General features: G+C 52.8%; 1 protein-coding gene across 3 annotated transcripts in view; it reads left to right on the top strand.

Annotated features, from left to right (window-relative positions):
• The first annotated feature begins 2,099 nt into the window (after positions 1 to 2,099).
• The window catches only part of AKAP1 (A-kinase anchoring protein 1), a 33,776-nt gene continuing 17,821 nt past the window's right edge, over positions 2,100 to 18,054 (top strand). The window contains exon 1 of one of the 3 annotated variants that reach the window (XM_065908529.1): positions 2,100 to 2,265. The gene's annotated coding sequence lies outside the window, so the exon portion shown is untranslated. Of the gene's footprint in view, positions 2,266 to 14,234; positions 14,431 to 18,054 lie in introns of those variants that run through there. The other 2 variants (XM_065908527.1, XM_065908528.1) reach the window with 2 other exon arrangements.

The raw sequence follows: 18,054 nt of genomic DNA, 5'->3' as shown, positions 1-18,054 counted from the left end.
GCACTTTATTTCTAATCTAACACCACTGCTGATCTGACAGGAGGTACCTCTGTAGCCTGGAGGTTGGGGACCCCCTGCTCTAGCCTGTCCTTTCTGCAGCAGCTCCAGCTCCTATTTCTTTCTTTTTTTTTTTTTTATTTATTTGGCTTTGTCGGGTCTTAACTGAGGCATGTGAACTCTTAGTTGTGGCATGTGGGATCTAGTTCCCTGACCAGGGATCGATCCTGGGCCCCTTGCATTGGGAGCGCAGAGTCTTAGCCCCTGGACCACCAGGGAAGTCCCTCCAGCTCCTATTTCAAAGCAGAAATGATAGGGTCCCTCTCTACTTCATCCTCTTTATGGCTTCCCATTCGTTCACTAAACATTTTTACTGAGTGCCCGCTCTGTGCTCTACCCTCAACAATGCCTCCATTCATGAAAAGAAATAGTACGGAGATTGTGGTAAATGCCATGAAGAAAAATAAAGAAGGTGTGAAGAGACGGGGAATTGTGTGTATGTGTTTACAACTATTAAACAGGGTCTCCAAGGAAGGTTTCACTGAGACTGAGTAGGAGGTGAAAGAGGTGAGAGAGTTGAATTCTGCAGAATATTCCAGTGGGAGGGAACAACTAGTGCAAAGGCCCTGGGGTAGAATAGAAGCATGCCCGGCAGCTGAACTGAGTAAAATAAAATCAAAGCTTTACTATGGTTTATAAACTGACCCAGTTCCCTCACCCCCCCCCCAAAAAAAAACCCTTCCCTTGACAGTCCTCCAAACTTTCCCAGCACTTTCCCCACCTCACTGCAGTCCATTCACACCAATCTAGTTGGTCAGACACTGTTTCCTGCAACACAGGCAATGTAGCTGCCTCTGCAGGAACACTTCCCAATCCAGCTCTTAAGTAAAATTTGCTAGATCAGCTCCTTCTCATCAGGCAGGTTTCAGTTTAAATTTCACCTCAGGCCTTTCTGAACCACAGAAATTAAAATAGGTCTCTTCTTATTACTTCTTTCCTAATTGTTTCCCTCTTGTTCCTAATAACATCATACAATTGGAATTCATATTTACATATATATATGAATTTATACTTAAAACTCAATAGGCAAATGTTATCTCATCATCATTTAAATTTGCACTTGAAAACTAGGGAGGATTAAGCATGTTCATAAGTAATAGTTCTTAACATGAGCTTTTTTCACTTCCTGTCCTCACCTCCCTGGCCAGCTGGGACCCGACCCTGTCCACCTGTACCGGGGGTTGCTGCTGCTAAGTCCCTGCTGCTGCTGCTGCTGCTGCTGCTAAGTCGCTTCAGTCGTGTCCGACTCTGTGCGACCCCACAGACGGCAGCCCACCAGGCTCCGCCGTCCCTGGGATTCTCCAGGCAAGAACACTGGAGTGGGTTGCCATTTCCTTCTCCAATGCATGAAAGCGAAAAGTGAAAGTGAAGTCGCTCAGTCGCTTCCGACTCTTAGCGACCCCATGGACTGCAGCCTACCGGAGGCGCAATTTATTTTCCTAAGTTTCCTCTTGGTAAGAATTATTCCAAATCCCAACCGTCTTTAGAGCAAAGTGTGTCATTTCGACATCACGAAGTTGTGAAAAGGGGCAAGAGTGACATTTGAGTTGTGACGGGCACTCCCACTATGCAGTTATCGTGCAACTATTAAATAACACCAAATCATGCGTACAATGCAATGATGAATCACACGGAATATATCTATTTAAGTGAAGGCGAGGGGAGCGCTGCCCATCAGCGGCCCCTCTGCCTGTTCCAGGGGCCTCCCTATCCCGGAACAGGCAGACGGTCTCACCAGAGACGGAGACCGCCCGCGGCCGAGGCGAGCTAACGCGCGCAGAGCTCGGAGCTTCGCCGACGGAAACGCGCGAGAAGCGTCCCAGAGCATCCAGCGCGGCCTGTCTCCCGAGCCCCACCGAGACGACAGCTCATCTCGCGAGAGCACCGGCAGCGCCCGGCGGCGGCGGCGGGCGGCGGGCCGCGGCGGAGCGCTCTAGACCGCGCCCCCTCTGGCGCGGCCGGGAGCGGCGCGCACGCGCAGGGGCGGCGGGCTGGCGTGGGGGCACGAGGGCGGGGGGCGGGGCCTGCGTCGCGCCGCGGGCACGTCGCCGCGCGTCCTCGGTATTTAATGTGTCTGTGTTCCCCCGGCCCGGCCGAGCACGTGGGGGAGCGGCCGGAGCTTTCCGCTAAAGGGCCGCACGCAGAGGCGGGGGCCGGGGGGGCGGCGGTGGCGCGAGGACTCTGCACCCCGACGGGGGCCGAGGGGCGGTAAGTGGGGGCCGCCGGTGAAACGGGCAGCACCTGCGGGGACCCCGGGGGCGGCGCCGTCGGGGCGGCGCTGAGGCGCCCGACGCAGAGCTCGCGCGGAGGCGCCCGGGCCGTCGCCGCCTGTCAGGCAGGCCCTCTGCCTCCCACCGCCCGCGCGTCCCGCCGGGCCCCGCCTGACGCCCCTCTGGTGACTGGCCGCGGCCGCCCTCTGCAGCCTCGCGGGGCCCTCCGCGCGCGTCCCCGTCCCTGGGGGGCGGGAAGCGCGGGCGCGGCGTTCCGTCCACCTCTCCGCGGTTTAACTTTCCCGGAGCTGCGGCTCACACCCTCCCGGGGCGCGGACGCCAGTGCGTCCCACCCAAGGTCGCCCGGCCTCGCGCGCGTTTCCCTTTCAAAGGTCGCTTGCGCCCGGCCTGTGCCGGGAGAGGCGACGGCGGCGGGCAGGGCCAGGTGCTCACAAGGGCGCGGGAGTGTCCGAAGGCCCGCGGGCGCCCTTCCCCCGCCCCCTCCGGGGTTGGAGCTGAGCTGGCCACTAAAGAGAGCTCCCCCAACTTCTGGGCTTCCCCGCCGTGCCCCGGGTTGCGCCGCACCGAGGCCCGGCGGTGGCACACCCGAGCGGGCAGCCCAGCCCCTGGGAGCGGCACGCAGCGAACTCAGGGCACGGGGGCTCGGTCTGCGGGACCGCGAGGCTGAGCTCGGAGATCGGCTGTGCTTGGAACCTTGTTATGGGAGGAGGGAGGTTTAGGGTCCCGGTATCGAGGGCTTGGTGTCTCTCTCGAAGACAAGCTCTGCCAGGCCCTTTACAGGGTGTCCGGGGAGGGGAAGGCCGTACTGCCCTGGGCGCCCGCTGACCTCACACCCCGGGGCGCCTGGCTCCCGAGCCGCATGGCGCCCGCGCCCCGCTCGGGCCGGCGGGAGCACGCTGGTTTCGGGGTCCCAGGTGCCAGTGTGCGTGGGCAGCCTTTGGTCTGGATGCCTCGGGGGTGAGGTTTCACCAGCTCTCCTGTTTTGTGCCACCGTGGGTACGGTCGCTCCTATTTCCCTCCCCCGGAGGAGGCCCAGAGAAGAACAGGAGCTGTTGGTGGCAGGTGGTACTCCTGTCGACTGGCTGGGAAGACCGCGCGTTTCGCTGTCTCCCTTTCCCGCGGAGATGCCGAGGTTGGCGGGCGCCTTCTTGCCCCCTCGTCCTCCGCTAACGCCAGCCCGGTGCACAGAACTACAGATGTCAGAGGAGGCCTCTCAAGTCGTGTGGGGTGTATGGGCAGAGCCGTGAGGTCGAACTAGCCGTCTTTCCCCTGCGGAAGTACAGGCTGTCTGGTGTTTAAATGTATCTCCTGTAGGTTAATCTGGGTGGCTGGACATTCGATACAGTCATATCTGTTGGTTCGTTTGCTTTCCAATACCCCCACCTCCTTTGTCGAAATGATTGATTAAGAAACCCCATTCACAAAAAGCTATCAATTCTGGGAACTAGTAACCTTACCTTGCTGCTGTATTCTTGGAACTAAGTCCTTCCCAAATAATTTTTTTTAAAATTCTAATTAGAAGTTTGAGCTCTTAGCAGTGCCCATCCCATTTGCTCTTAAAGGTACAGAGCATCTTTGAAGTGAAGAGAGGGGAGCATGATGTGCCCGTCTGTCAAATTCCTCTGTTCTTGAAGTTCAAGGGATTCACCTGCTGATGTTTTAAGACATTCTTAGCTCTGGAGACAAGTGAAGTAGTCTCGGGGGAGCTTTTCTTGACTTGTGTTGAACCTTTCCTCTTTAACTTCTGAACTTGTTTCACGGGTTCCCGGTAATAATTCCTGGGTGTGTGTTTAGATGAAGAGTGGCCTTGGGCTGTAGTAGGTTCTCTGGATCCTACAGGTATGCAAATCACTGAAGCTTTGGTGCCTGTCTGAATTAAATAGGCTCTATTGTCCCAAGTATTGTCAGGTGATGGCCCCTGAAGTTGCAGATAACTGATTCCCTCCCAGCCTGTGAGTGGGACTGGTCTACTGTCTAGCTCTTTGTTTGACTACCAGTTCTTCCTCCCAGCTGTTTCTAGGAAGTACATTTACTTGGCCACTGCAGGGTGTCATTGAGGCTGTCTGTTGGAAGTGGCTGCTCAGGTGCCAAGGAGGTATGTCTCCAGTATAAGGTTGCTCAGCGTCAATATTTTAAAGTAATTTGTTCTACCTAGTAATGCAAATTATTCTTGGGCGTTGAGCCCAGGCCAGGTCAAAATCATCGTTTGTGGGTGTAGGCTAGTTTTAAGCTTTTCAGTCTTCTTTCATCCTCAAGACAAATTGAGATATCTGTGGGGTGCGGCGCTGTGCCTGGCACATGTTGGGTACTCACTCACACATTATTTTTTTTCCCCCCTTCTAAAGAGTTTCTGAGATTGACTTTGTTTCTCTTGAATCTGTTAAGTGACTTGAATATTAATAAATGGACTCTATTCCCCAACCTCTCACCTGGAAACTTGGTTGGAAGGAGGAAAAATTGGCTTCCTACACATTGCCAGCCAGCTTCTTGGCTCAAGCCACGTGCCTGATGAGCTGGTGCTTTCCAGCCCATTCTCCCCAAGTGCTTCCTTCCTAATCTCCCCTTCGAGTCTTGAATGAGGGGGCCTCTCTGCAGTGTGGACTGTTGTGCTCTGGTGGGGAAGTTTGGGTGTGAGTGAATACCTTCAGCCTGCCATATAGGGTTTCTCTCCTCTGGGGAGGAGGCCGGTCCTCATGGGCCTCTTAGCCCATTGAAATCATCTCATGTTATTTGAGTTGCTCATCTGTGTGGGACATATTTTAATCCCAGATCTTCATTCCTAGGGCACATGGTTTCTTCTACATCCCTTTCTGGTGTAATGCCTCACACAGATTTTACCTTCAATTGTTAACATCAAGTACCATTGTGTGTGGCATTTTCACTGGCCTGCTGGCCCTCGTACCTAATTTTAAACTTGGGCAGTGCAGAACAAGAACAGTGCTTTGGGTAGGACAGAGTGGCTGAAGAAGTCATTTGTGGAGACAGAAGCTAAAATTCAGGGGAAGCCTTTTCCTTGATAGTTACTCTTCGAGGTGAGTTACAAGCAGACGCCTCCTCCCTAATCCGTTAGTCCTCACACTTCTGAGTACAGTTGAGGAGGGTGAGGGTGATGCTAGAGGTCACTCGGGATTGTTTCAGTGGCAAATAAAAATACAAATTGAAGGATAGAGAAACTGACTTAATTTGGGTTTGGACTTAACACTCAGCCCTCTGGAGGGCTTTTGTGAGAAGAACAAGGAGTCGTCAGGTCCATGGTTCTGTTCTTTCTGTTGTTTCCTAAGCAGATTATTGCAGTAAAAGGAGTGCGTTATCGTTCAGCATTCTGAGGACTGGCTTTCAGTCTTAAGGACCTTTCAAGGTGTCCTTTTCCTCCTCCTGTATAGTTCTGCTAAGTGGTCCTTGTTCTGTCCAGTTCTTGCCATCTGAATGTTTCTACAGCTCAGTTTGATAAGTTTGCAGAAGTTGATACTAAACTTTCTGTCCCCATCTGGCAGTACAGGCTGGCTGCCTCCGCTTAGCTGGTCCTCACTGAGGCCCATGCACTTAGGAACAGAGTAGAGCCCCAGGAAAGTTGTGGAAGTAAAGCTGTGGCGTGCTGAGGGCTGAGGGGGCTTGTTTCATCCCTGAGGGTTTGGCTAACAGAAGTCTTGATTGGGGATGGCAGAGTGGGGTGGAGGTTGAGGTCTCTACAGCTTTCAAGGCTGAAACCTGGTTGGAGTTCCGGGCAGGCCTCAGTTTCTGCAGCTGGGGGAATAAAGTTGGTCAGCATAAAATGCATTCAGATTGTGCTTCTGGGAGCCCTGGCGTTAGTCTGCCCCTTACAACTGCTGGGGGGTGGAGTTGCCTGCAGGGTGAGGTGTGTTTGGGCCAGGGATGCCAGGATAGTACAAGCCAAAGGTCAGTCAACTGTTTTAAGTGCATTTGAAGTTCACTTAGCTCTCAGGTACTACTGTATTAAATGTTTTTATTTTTACTATATCTTTATTTTCCTGAATCCATCCTTAGGGCTGAGGGTGTAGAGCTGCCTTGTCCTATAGATAGCTACTAGTTATGGGTAGCTAGTTAAATTTAAGCTTTTTAAAGCATTAAGGAAATTTTAAGAATTAGGTTCCTTGGTGACATTAGTCACATTTCACATGCTCACATAGCTTCATGTGGTCCAAGACTGCGGTACTGGACAGTGCAGATCAGAAATGTTTACATCATCACCGAAAGCTCTGTTGGATAGCACTGGTCTTAGTTCTTTGCCCAACTCTAAAAGCTTCATTGTCTTGCCTTATAAAGCATCACGTGTTTGACCTTAGTCTTCTTTATTGCACAAACCCAACATCTTTGGTGACAAGTTATTTATCAGCTCTCTCCATGGCATGTCCAGAAGTAAGTTCTGGTCTGCCAGTTTGGAGGACAGTGATCAATTATGAAACGGTTTGAGAGAGGCATGTAGCAAGGGGTCTGGGGATGGGAGTGAGAAGCGAAGGGCTAGACACTAAGCCTTTGGAAAGCCATCTTGGCTTGAGAGAGTGTTGATCATTGTAAAGGTCCTCGCTGGTTCTCCAAGGCCTGTGCTCATTGGCCTTGGTCGTTGTGTCAGCAAACTTGCTATTTGGTCCTTCCAGTCGCCTGGTGACTTCTGCAGGACCCCAGCGTGGCCTTTCTAAGCCAGGTTGCGCACACCTTACAGACAAGTATCGTTTTCATTCTGTCCCTGCAGGCCGTCTCAGCGGCAGGAAGCCTGTCTTTACCGAAGGCTTTGGGCAGAGTTGGTTCACAGTGGGCATCCCCAAGTGTTGGTGTGGGTCTGACTCTGGGGAGCGGGCTTTATTTCCATATGCCCCTCATCTAGTCCTGGGTTAGCTTAGTTTGAACCCTCCTAGACTGGCCTTTGGCATATAATATGAACTCTTTTCTTGGAGCCTGACAGTAGAAGATTTCTAAGACATTTATTGAGCATCTGCTATATACGCGATAACTTAGGAGGGTTTTTGCACATTATTCCCTTTTTATTCTCTCTCATCCCTATGAGGTTAAGAATTTCTAGTTTGTGTATGAGGAAGCCAAGGCCCTGTGAAAAGGAAGCTGATTCCGGGACACAGGACTGGGCTGGGTCGGGCCCTTTGAGGCTCTTTCTTATTAACTGCCCTGTTACCCTTCCATCCTCATCCAGAAAGTGAAACCAGGCTTTTGAAACATAAAATTATTTATCCCGCAAACTGAGTCAGACTGTTAGATCATTCCAGCCTCATTCAGCCCTGGGAGGGAGGTATTTGTATCTCATTTCTTTCAGTGTTATTTTACGGGAAACGGGAATTAAGGATCTTTAACGCCCTTATATTTCCAGTGTTTTTATCATCGGAATTATGCAACCGTCCAGTGCCTTCGAGCTGCACAATAATGGCAGTGACTAAGAGCAGACAGCCTCCTAAGCGAGGTAGCCCTGCCTTAGGGCCAGGAAAACTGCTCTGAAGACTCTATGGCTTAGTTTGGTCACCTGGCTGAAAAGGCCATTGTGAAGCCACTCAGTCCTTGGCTAATAATAGTGTGGCCTGTCAGACCTCGCACAGGGTCACGGGACAGTCCCCTGGCCCTCAGCAGGCTGCAGCCCAGAGCAGCTTGGTCCCTGTTGGAGGAGGCGGCCCAGCCCTCTGCCCCAGGCCGCCCTGCCGCCCCCATCACTTCCCTCCAGCCTTGGCTTGGAGGACAGGTTTCCACCCCCCTCCCCCGCCCTGTGGATTTCCACCCCACTCACCTCCCCCTTCCTGTCCCTCCAGAGAGAAAGGAGTGGCTTGCCCGGAGCTGCATGGGCTGGGCCTGAGAATAACCTCGCTTTGTCCTTTGAGTTTGGTGCGGCCTGCCCTGCCAAGCATGTGCTGTCATGCTATTTTTAGCAGGTGGTTCCTTTAGGAGGGCCAAGTGCATGCGGCTTCAGTGTGTGGGGCAGGTCCTAGCGCCAAAGCTGCCGCCTCTCTTAATCAGAGAGGGAGGAGAGGAAAGCCCCCCGGAGACCGCCGTGGGGGCCGTGGGTGTGGGAGTGTCCACTCATGAGGTCCCCGGGGCTGCCACTCCTGTTGCGACCTGTGGCAGGGACCCAGCCCTGTCTCCTGGGCAGGCAGACATGTGACCGAGGCAGCCTTCTGAGCGGATGCTTGTAGGTCAGGACTGCCATCCTGGGGAAAGACGACCCCGCGGCTGGGTTCTGTTTCCATGGAACTCACCCAGCCTGAGGACCGGCCACTAAAGAACCGCAGCCTGGTAACCGACGTCCTCTGGCTTAAGCCAAAGGAAAACCACGAGAGAAGGGAAACGCATGCCATTCACGGGGAATTCTTCCTGGGGAGTCACTGAGGCCCAAAAGAGATGAAAAAGGGGGTTGACGAATACGTTTTGTTCCTCATCGCCCTCCTTTCTCCCCCTGCCCCTCCCGAGTTTCTTCTTTCCTGTAACTTGGAGCTGCCAGCTCCAGCCCCTCTCCCTGTTTCTGATTAAGGAAGCTTCAAGCCATATAAGGTTCTCTGTTGCCTATGGTTTATGTTGGCTGGAGAGCAAGATTGTTTTCGCAAAGTCTGATTGAAAGAAGTGGCCAGGGCTTCTGTGGGGCTGCGTGTATGTGTGTGTGTCTGTCTGTCGCTGCCCTCTGTCCCCAACCCCCCTCGGTGGAGGGGGCCTGGGCCCCATTATTCTGACAGATTCGTTTGAAGGGCTGAGGGTAACAGTTGCTGCAGTTCCCCAAGGCTAATGAGGGGTGTGCCCCCGGGGCTTCCTGGCAGATGAATTTGCTCAGGGAACCTCTTGTCTCACCCTGTGCGTCCCTGCTGTGCCACCAGCCGCAGAGGCGCTCTATCCTGGAGTGGATTCTGCAGTCAGCTTCTGTTTATTAAGAACCTGCAGTCCCTTGGCTCTTGGGGCACCCTCTCTGAAGGGAGTTGGGTGAGCCTGTTCCCCCAGGTGCTTTGCCTTTAGCTCAGCGTCTGCCCAACGGTGCCAGGAACGGCTCCTCGGGCAGCAGCCCGCAGTCCCGTCCTGACCTCCGCCTCTGCCGGCTCTTGAGTCAGCCAGCCTTGTGACTGCCGCAGGACTCTGGCCTGGCTTCTCCCCGCTGGAACTTCTCCACCTCCTTTCCCGTCCTCTCAGGTCTTGGCAGAGCTGCTCCTTGCTGTTCACGCTGCTGCCACCTGTGCAGAGACCTTCACTGACTGTGCTGTCTGCAGCTCAAGCTCCCCCTCTGCCTGGCAGGCTTCATCCGGCTTTCCTCGGCCCAGGCTCCTCGTTTAAACTACACATTTTCTTAGCTCTCCCAGATGGTACCGTTCAGGATGCAGTTCAGTTCAGTTGCTCAGTCGTGTCTGACTCTTTGTGATCCCATGGACTGCAGCACGCCAGGCCTCCCTGTCCATCGCCCACTCCCTGAGTCCCCCCAAACCCATGTCCATCAAGTCAGTGATGCCATCTAGCCATCTCATCCTCTGTCGTCCCCTTCTCCTCCTGCCCCCAATCCCTCCCAACATCAGGGTCTTTTCCAATGAGTCAACTCTTCGCATGAGGTGGCCAAAGTATTGGAGTTTCAGCTTCAGCATCAGTCCTTCCAATGAACACCCAGGACTGATCTCCTTTAGGATGTACTGGTTGGACCTCCTTGCAGTCCAAGGGACTCTCAAGAGTCTTCTCCAACAACACAGTTCAAAGTATCAATTTTTCGGTGCTCAGCTTTCTTTATAGTCCAACTCTCACATCCATACATGACCACTGGAAAAGCCATAGCTTTGACTAGATGGACCTTTGTTGACAAAGTAATGTCTCTGCTTTTTAATATGCTGTCTAAGTTGGTAATAACTTTCCTTCCAGGGAGTAACTGTCTTTTAATTTCATGGTTGCAATCACCATCTGCAGTGATTTTGGAGCTCAAAAAGACAGTCAGCCACTGTTTCCTCATCTCTTTGCCATGAAGTGATGGGACTGGATGCCATGATCTTAGTTTTCTGAATGTTGAGCTTTAAGCCAACTTTTCCACTCTCCTCTTTCACTTTCATCAAGAGGCTCTTTAGTTCTTCTTCACTTTCTGCCATAAAGGTGGTGTCATCTGCATATCTGAGGTTATTGATATTTCTCCTGGCAGTCTTGATTCCAGCTTGTGTTTCCTCCAGCCCAGCGTTTCTCATGATGTGCTCTGCATATAAGTTAAATAAGCAGGGTGGCAATAAGGTTGCACGGGAGCATAGTTAATCCACTGCATGAGGGGATGCCCAGGGCTCGGCGCTCTGAACTTGAGAGGCTGCGGGTTTCTTACATGGGTTCCCCATCTCTGCAGTGTTGTCTTGTTACTTGAGATGTGACTCCCTACCCCCCCTCCATCTTTGCTTCCTGAGGGCTTCCCCATCTGTGGTGGAACCTGGCTCCCTGTGGGTATTTAATCTTTATTAAACTGCTGGCTCTGAGAGGGGTTCTGCTGCCTGAGGTTAGCTTGACCTGAGTAAGCATGTTCTCTTTCTGATTGTTGCTGTGTGTCAGAGGGGTGGTTGGGGGTTTCTTGAAGCAAGATTGCTACCAGTTATTATTTGAAAATAAAGCAGTATAAGTTTGTACATAGATGGATTAGCACTAATACCTATGAATCATATAGGTAAAAGTTGTTTGGTAATAGAATATCCATTGTAGTTAATACTTAGGAATGTATTAATTTTTTATCATAGGGTTGCTTGTAGAAAGATTTGACTTGACTCTGCTAAGGTTTGAAAGAACAGCCCTTTGCCCAGAGTGTTTGCCCACCTGTCCTGACCCCTTCTGGAGGGGGCTGGCCTCCCTCCCGAGTACTTCTGGGTCTCCTGGGGGGTCGGGTCCAGACCTCTGCATATCCAAACCCGCACATGTTCACGGCCCTGTAGGCTCTGTCCTCGGGTTCTGCATCCATGGGTAAGGAGGGCCGGCTCTGTTTCTAAGTAGCGTACTACTTTCTTTTTTCCCGTCCTTCCTTTTAAAAAGTATTGTCTGTTTTGTTTTTCTACTCTGGAAGATAAGGACTTGGCCGATTCCTACCCATTCCCCCCCCCCCCCCCCCCCCGCCTCGTCGTCTCAGTAGAGGGGCAGCTCAGCATTTGGTCACGTTACAGGGTTGTGGTATTTACATTGTCATGGTTGCAGAGTTCTTGGTTCTCCGAGTTTCCCCTCTGGTCTTCCCCCTTCCTCCTCTTGCCCTCCTTGGTTTCCTGTGTTTCTTTAGCTTGGTGTTCTCTGCCTCTCTCTCCAGCCTCTGGCTCTCCCCCGGCCTTGGCCGCTGCAGTCCGCTGGTGGGAGCCCCTGGTGCTGACCGCGTGCTCAGCATCCCGGGGCCCCTGCGTCCTGGAGCCTCCTGCTCCCCTTGCTTGTGTTGCTTCCTTCCCCTCCTTTCTTCTTCCACTCCCTGGTCTTGCCTTGGACGTGTGCGAAAGTGGGCAGCCAGCCAGAAGCAAGCCGCTCTGAGCACAAGGACAGGTCCCTTTGAAGGCATGGGTTGGGGCTGTGTGGCCGAAGGCGAAGGGTTGGTGGAAAGATGGCAGAGAAGGCCAGGCCCTCAGATCCCTTCTATCAACACCATGCCCGCAAAAGACCGGCTTTACTCTCCGAGTAGTTGAAATGAGAGGGGATCCAGATTTGGGTACCCGGTAGTGGCAAGAATGAAAGTCTGCGTGCTGAACGGGCACCCCCGCCCTGCCTGGCTGTCCCAGTGCAGCCGTTCATGCTCACGTCTTCTCTTACCCGGGACAGTCAGATTTGGGACATCTGGTGGCCAGATCCCTCCCCCCCAACCAGGACACTTGATCGACTCTTGAGCTGAACTTGTCAGTTGGTCAGTGGCAGGACCAGGCCAACTGAGGAAGACGTCATTGGGGGCTTTTCCCCCAGAGAAACAGAAGGGCTTGAAAGAGGGCCGTGTTTCTGTCTGGTTCATGTCTGTGCCCCACTGAGCTGTGTACCTTGTTGGCACCAATGAATTTTTTGTTGAGTAGAAACTACCTTATGCGTTTATGTCATTTCTGAGTTAGTCCTGTTGCACTGTCTGCCATTTGGGAAGTCAGTGTCTGACTACCTCTTCGTGTCTTTTGCCTCTCGTCAGCGTCTTTTCTGATTCCTCTGGAAGGCATGTGCCGTCCTTAATAGCTTTCAGGTGAGCTTGTTGTCCAGGCACACCTTTGTATCTTTGGGGCAGTCTTGTGTTCTGTGGTCATGGGTGGGAACTCCATGTGCCTGGGAGCACTTTCCTGGCACCTGATCTGTCACTGTCCTCAGAGACCTGTCAGAATTCACTGGTAAAGCAAGAACATTGCCAGGAGCCAGGGATGAGGGGCAGGATGGATGTGACATTGTCGTTCAGGGGATGCAGTGGGAAGGTTTTTGTAGGAGATGCTGTTTTTATCACCTGAAGCTGAATGAGGCTAGATAGTTGTGGGTTTAGTCGGAGGAGTGGGGGGATTCGGGGCATTCCTTGTGTCCTTGTGTGAGTTTCTGGTTTCTGAAGTTTTCCAAACTGGAAGTTCAATTTTGAATTGAGCCAGAAGAGGAGGAGGTCTTGATTTGAGACCACGTCCAGATGGGATGTTTTGCTTCTAGCTTCTTACCTGGAGCTCTGGTACCAGACCCAAGTTTTTGCTTCAGCAGGAGAAGGCTTCCCTGAGCAGATCGTCTCACCCAGACATTACTAGGAGAAGCCTCCAGTCTCCTGGAGGGCAGCCGGGAAGACCGCGGGTCCCGCCAGGGTGGGCAGCGTGGCGGGGCGGGCCGCGCTGGCTGCCCTGCTGCTGCGCTGGGCCATCACAATGGAGGGTGTGGAGATAGCCCTCTCTGTGAGCTAGTGTGGAATCTCTAGGGTGCTTACATGAGTCACAGCCCAGCCAGGCCCCCTAAGGATGAAGGTAACAACCCTGTGAGCACGGGCTGGGCGAGACCAACTGCCTGAGGATGGCCGCGGCACTGTGATCCCGGGGCCTCAGTCATGCTGCTGAGGGTCCGCGGCCCAGCGCACCACCGTCCCGCACCCTCAGGGGCAGCACCACGCTCTGCCCGGCGAGGTAGGCTCTGGCCATCACGGCGTTTGTCCACTCTCGTGTCTCCTCCAGGTCCCTGAGGACGCCCTCTGGCACTGCGTTTGTGCTCCGTGCGCTAGGTGGCCACTCGCTGCACGTGGCTATACCTTGAAGTTAACATTACATTTAAGGTTCCATTCCTCTGTTACCCTGGTCCTGTTGCCAGTGCCCAGGGGCCCCTTGTGACTAAGTGGCCTCTAGTCCTAGCCTGCGATCGCCCCTTGGGGATGGCCCAGGCCCTTGCGTCTGGCGACCTGCTCTGCTTTGGCTGAGTCTCAGCTGCCACAACTTCTTTCTGCCGCCATCATGGCAGAAGTCACACTGCTTTGTCCTCCCCCACCAGCCTTCGGCTCCGGCTCCCGACTCTCTCCTCCTCTCTGCTGCCCCCTCCGTCCCCCAGGGCATCTTGGTTTAGAAGCTCAGTTTCTGTCTTCAGCCCCATTACAACCTAAGGAGACCCTGGCCTTCTTTGAGACGGCCTCCTGGGGTGAGTTCTCTTTGCCACTTCTGAAGGTGGGCTCAACTTGGTGCAGTTCTGTGTGTGAGAGACACCCAGAGTCTTCCATTGGCATTGTCAGCTTCTGGTGACAGGAAGCTCTTATTTGCATGGTTTAAATGTATGTGCATAACCTCAGCCTGATGAGGAATTGGGTAAATGCATCCTGTACAAATCCAGAGACACCCTGGTAGTCCTATGCAAAGACCTCTGTGTGTGTGACCCTCCTCTGGGTTGGAGGGTGGTGAGGGGCTGGGCCGGTGGGGGTGAAGTTGGCCTAGCCAGCAGCCTGCTGTTTTCTGAAGGCGGTGGCAGCAAGTGCTGGGCTTTAGGTTCTGGGTCACGTAGCCATTTCCTGTCCTTGGAAGGCCCCCCTTAAGAGGAGAAGCTCCTTAGCAAGAGTTTGATGTGCTGGACACTCTTGAGATGGGGTGTCTTGCGCCCCCTGTTGGTGAACACCCCGGGATCATCTTCAGCAAAAGTGAGCACATCATTCTGGAATAATGGAAGAAACGTTCCGATTTCCACTTGGAGAGTGTATGAAAGTCCATTCAGAACACAGGAGTGGATCCAGGCCCAAGCCCACACTGGACTCGTGAGTCTCTTGGTGTTCCCTCAGCTCTTGTGTTACGATCAGTTCCCCCGCCCCACCCCATCATGAGTCACATGCCACTCTTTTTCTAACAATAACTGCAGCCAAATTGACTTAGTTACTGGGACCAACACTTGTTTTCTTGTTTAACAAAGCTCCTGGAAATTTGCCTTCTTATTTAGCAGAAGGCTCTAGACAGCAGTGACTGGACTGGTCGTCAGGCTTGGGGGTGAGACCAGTATTTCCCTAGGGGTAAGCTCTTCTGTGGAGAAGGAAATGGCAAACCACTCCAGTATCCTTGCCTAGAGAATCCTGTGGACGGAGGAGCCTGGTGGGCTGCTGTCCATAGGGTCTCACAGGGTCAGACGCAACTTAACATGCATGCATGCTTTGGAGAGGGAAATGGCAACCCACTCCGGTATTCTTGCCTGGAGAATCCCAGGGACAGAGGAGCCTGGTGGGCTGCTGTCTGTGGAGTCGCGCGGGGTCGGCCACAACTGAAGCAACTTAGCAGCAGCAGCAGCAAGCTCTTTTGAGAAGCTGCAGGTGCCTCTGGGAGAAGGAAGAACTCTCTCTAGGTCCTGGGGAGTCCAGGTGAATGCTGCAGCCTTGGGGGGCTGTGGCACGTGCCAGCCTTGGGCTCTGTGTGACCACTGGGAAGTCAGCCAGCCTGCATCTATTCCCCAGCAAATGGACCTACTAAAAATAAACAGGCAGCTATTCAATTCTTCCAGTTTCAAAATAGCCAGGCCGTCCTCCCCACCATTGCTAAGGTCCCTGCTGCATTCTTCTGCCAGGCTGTTCCCAGTGGGAGGCTGTGTCCTTGGCTTCCCGGTAGGAGGCCCTCGGGGAGGAACCTGCCTTCCCGGAGGCCGTCAGACCTGTGGTGCTAAATGCCGCTCGTATCTTCAGAGGGTCAGGTTAGAACACAAGTCACACATGCACAGGACCAGGGCCAAGAGAGCAATGCGTGATCCTGTGCCCAGAGGAGGAAGGTGGCGGTGGGCCGACGGAGGCTGCAGTGTGTGTGTGTGTGTGTGTGTAGGTGGCCGGGGTTAAGGAGCGGTGGGCGCTTCCTGCACCACCTGTCCAGGCCCGTCAGACCTTGTGAAGCAGGGAAGATGGGCACCTCACTGATTCACAAGTCTGTCCAGTGACGTTCGCTCAGGTGGGGCCCTCCCAGACTGAAGAGCCAAGAACGTGAGGGACAGTTGCTGACTGGTGGGAAGTGGGGCTCCCTGTGAGGTGCCCTGAGTGCCTGCACACCTTTGGGTGAGCGGCTGCTTCTCCCAGGGCCTCCTGGCCCTGGTCCCGGTGCCCTTGCTGCTCTGCGCTCCCCTCCTGCCTGGGGGTCTGCCCATTCTTAGTTCAGGAGCTGGGCAGTTCTGTGGGAGGTGGGCAGCACAGGGCCAGCCACTGCTGCTCCTCGACTGAGTGCCTGGGTGAGTGGTGGGCGCTGAGGGTCTGCTGGGATATCCCGGGTCCTGTGGGGTGGGTGACATCGCTTCACGGGAGCAGCGTTACCCACCTTCTCTGAGGTCTTTTTGGGTATTTGGCTTGGCAATGGAGAAAGTGTCTCCTCAGCTGTCATTAACTGAGTGGCCTGTTGGGCTGGGTGGGGCTGTAGGTGGTGACTCTTTCTGGGAGCTTGAGCCTCAACTGGGCTGAGGGGCGAGGTGGGCAGGTGGCATGTGTCGTGGCCCCAGTCTGCACTGGGATGGGAGCAGAATGGGAGGCGGCAGGGAGGCCTGGCACGGGCTGGGTTACGGTGTGCGTGTCCTGGGTGCAGGACCAGAGCTCGGCGGGGCTCTGTGTCTGTGACCCCGCCTTATGGTGGCACAGATCTGATCTGGGAGTGGGGCGGGGCCTGCGGGAGAGCAGACCCCCGCCATCAGCTTTAGTTCTAGAGGGTGGGGGTGGGTTCTCCCAGCTGTTTGTGTCTGGGATAGCAGCTCATCACTTAAACCCTAATTTTTAAGACTGTAGAAGTTGGGCCCCTGGAATGTAGAGTGAGGAGACCGCCCGCTCTGGGTTGTTAAGACATGGGCTTCTTTCTCTTCCTCCCCGTCCCATCCCATTTCGTCCCTCACCTGAGAGTAGGGGTGACTAGAGTGCTACGGGACTCAGCTGTCAACTCTGGGGTTGCCGCATTAATGAAGTAGTGGAATATGAATTCGCTGATGAGAAAACCTGGTTCATGCCTCAGCCCCAGAGCCCCACTGCCTGTGGCATGTGATCTGATAACAGGCCAGGGACGTGCCGCCTTATCTTGAGTGCCCCACTTCCCCCCTAACCTCTTTTCTTTCTCAAATTTCATTTTTAAAATTTTTTATGTGAAAGACATTGAACACAGAGCAAGTTTCCTTAATCTCTCACCTTTTTTGGGGTGTGCGCAGGTTGTTATGGAATAGTGATTCCCCAACTTGACTGCACATTGAAATCACCTGGGTTGATTAAAAAACAAAAAACCTGATGCCCAGGTCTCACCCTGAGATTCTGATTGAATTGATCTGGGTGCCACCTTGGGTTTTAAAGCTTCCCAGATGATGCTAACAGGCAGTCAAGTTGGAGAATCCCTGTTAAAGAAGTTTAAAATTCTCTTCCTGAAAGAAAGAAGACTTTCTCTATTTACAGATAAGGATAAATAAATAGGCAAGTCTGGGAAGATTTGCAGGATGCAAGATCAATGTGCAAACCTCCCCCTCTTCCACAACTGAGAGGCCTGATGTGGATCTTTCCCAGTTTTTCCTTGTGATTATGCGAATGCAATCACAAATGCACAGTGGTCTACAGTTTTTGTTTTGTGTATCATGGCAATTTTCCCATGTCAATACATGAGATCAGCTTCCTTCTCCAAAACTGGTATGTCCATAGGTTCTGCAATATATTTAGCAGTCATTCCTCTGAGTTATGCTTCAAATGATACCCCAGTGAACTTTCTTTTTTTAATAACTTTTAATTTTATATTGGAGTATAGCCGATTATCAAGCAATGTTGTGATAGTTTCAGTTGAACAACTGTGAAGAATCTCCGCCATTCATATACATGTATCCATTCTCTTCCAAATGTGCCTCCCATCCAGGCTGCCATATAACATTGAGCAGAATTCCATGTACTATACAGTAGGTCCTTGTTGGTTATCCATTTAAAATAGAGCAGTGTGTATATATATTTCTATCCCAAACTCCCTAACTATCTCTTCCTCCCACCCTTCCCTCCCAACAACTCTGAGTGCCCAGTGAACATTCTTAATACATATTGACGTCTGCCTGATGTTTTTTTAAAGGAAAGATTCTGGGTGTGGGACTTGAGCATCATAGGATAGGATCATTAAGTTTTAAGAGAAGTACAAACTTCTTTCCTTCTTCTGTACAATGCCTTGTTTGCACACACCCTTGGGTTTTGGATTTAATGTGGAATAGACCCAAGTTCAGCCCCTTGAGTTATTTTAACCTTTAGGATGGTAATATGTATTCCAAACCAGGTAGTTGAGGATTAAGCAATGCAAGGGAAAGCATGTCATGAGGTTGTGTTTGAATCTGAAGCTCCAAGGTAGCATCGTTGAAGCTTTCTGCCTGAAGGGATTAATACAGTCTTCTGAGCCCCGGCCATTGCTTAGCTTTGCTT

The sequence above is a fragment of the Muntiacus reevesi genome, chromosome 18, assembly GCF_963930625.1.
Source record: "Muntiacus reevesi chromosome 18, mMunRee1.1, whole genome shotgun sequence".
In the NCBI taxonomy this organism is placed as follows: domain Eukaryota; kingdom Metazoa; phylum Chordata; class Mammalia; order Artiodactyla; family Cervidae; genus Muntiacus; species Muntiacus reevesi.
This window is presented reverse-complemented; position numbering and strand designations above follow the sequence as displayed.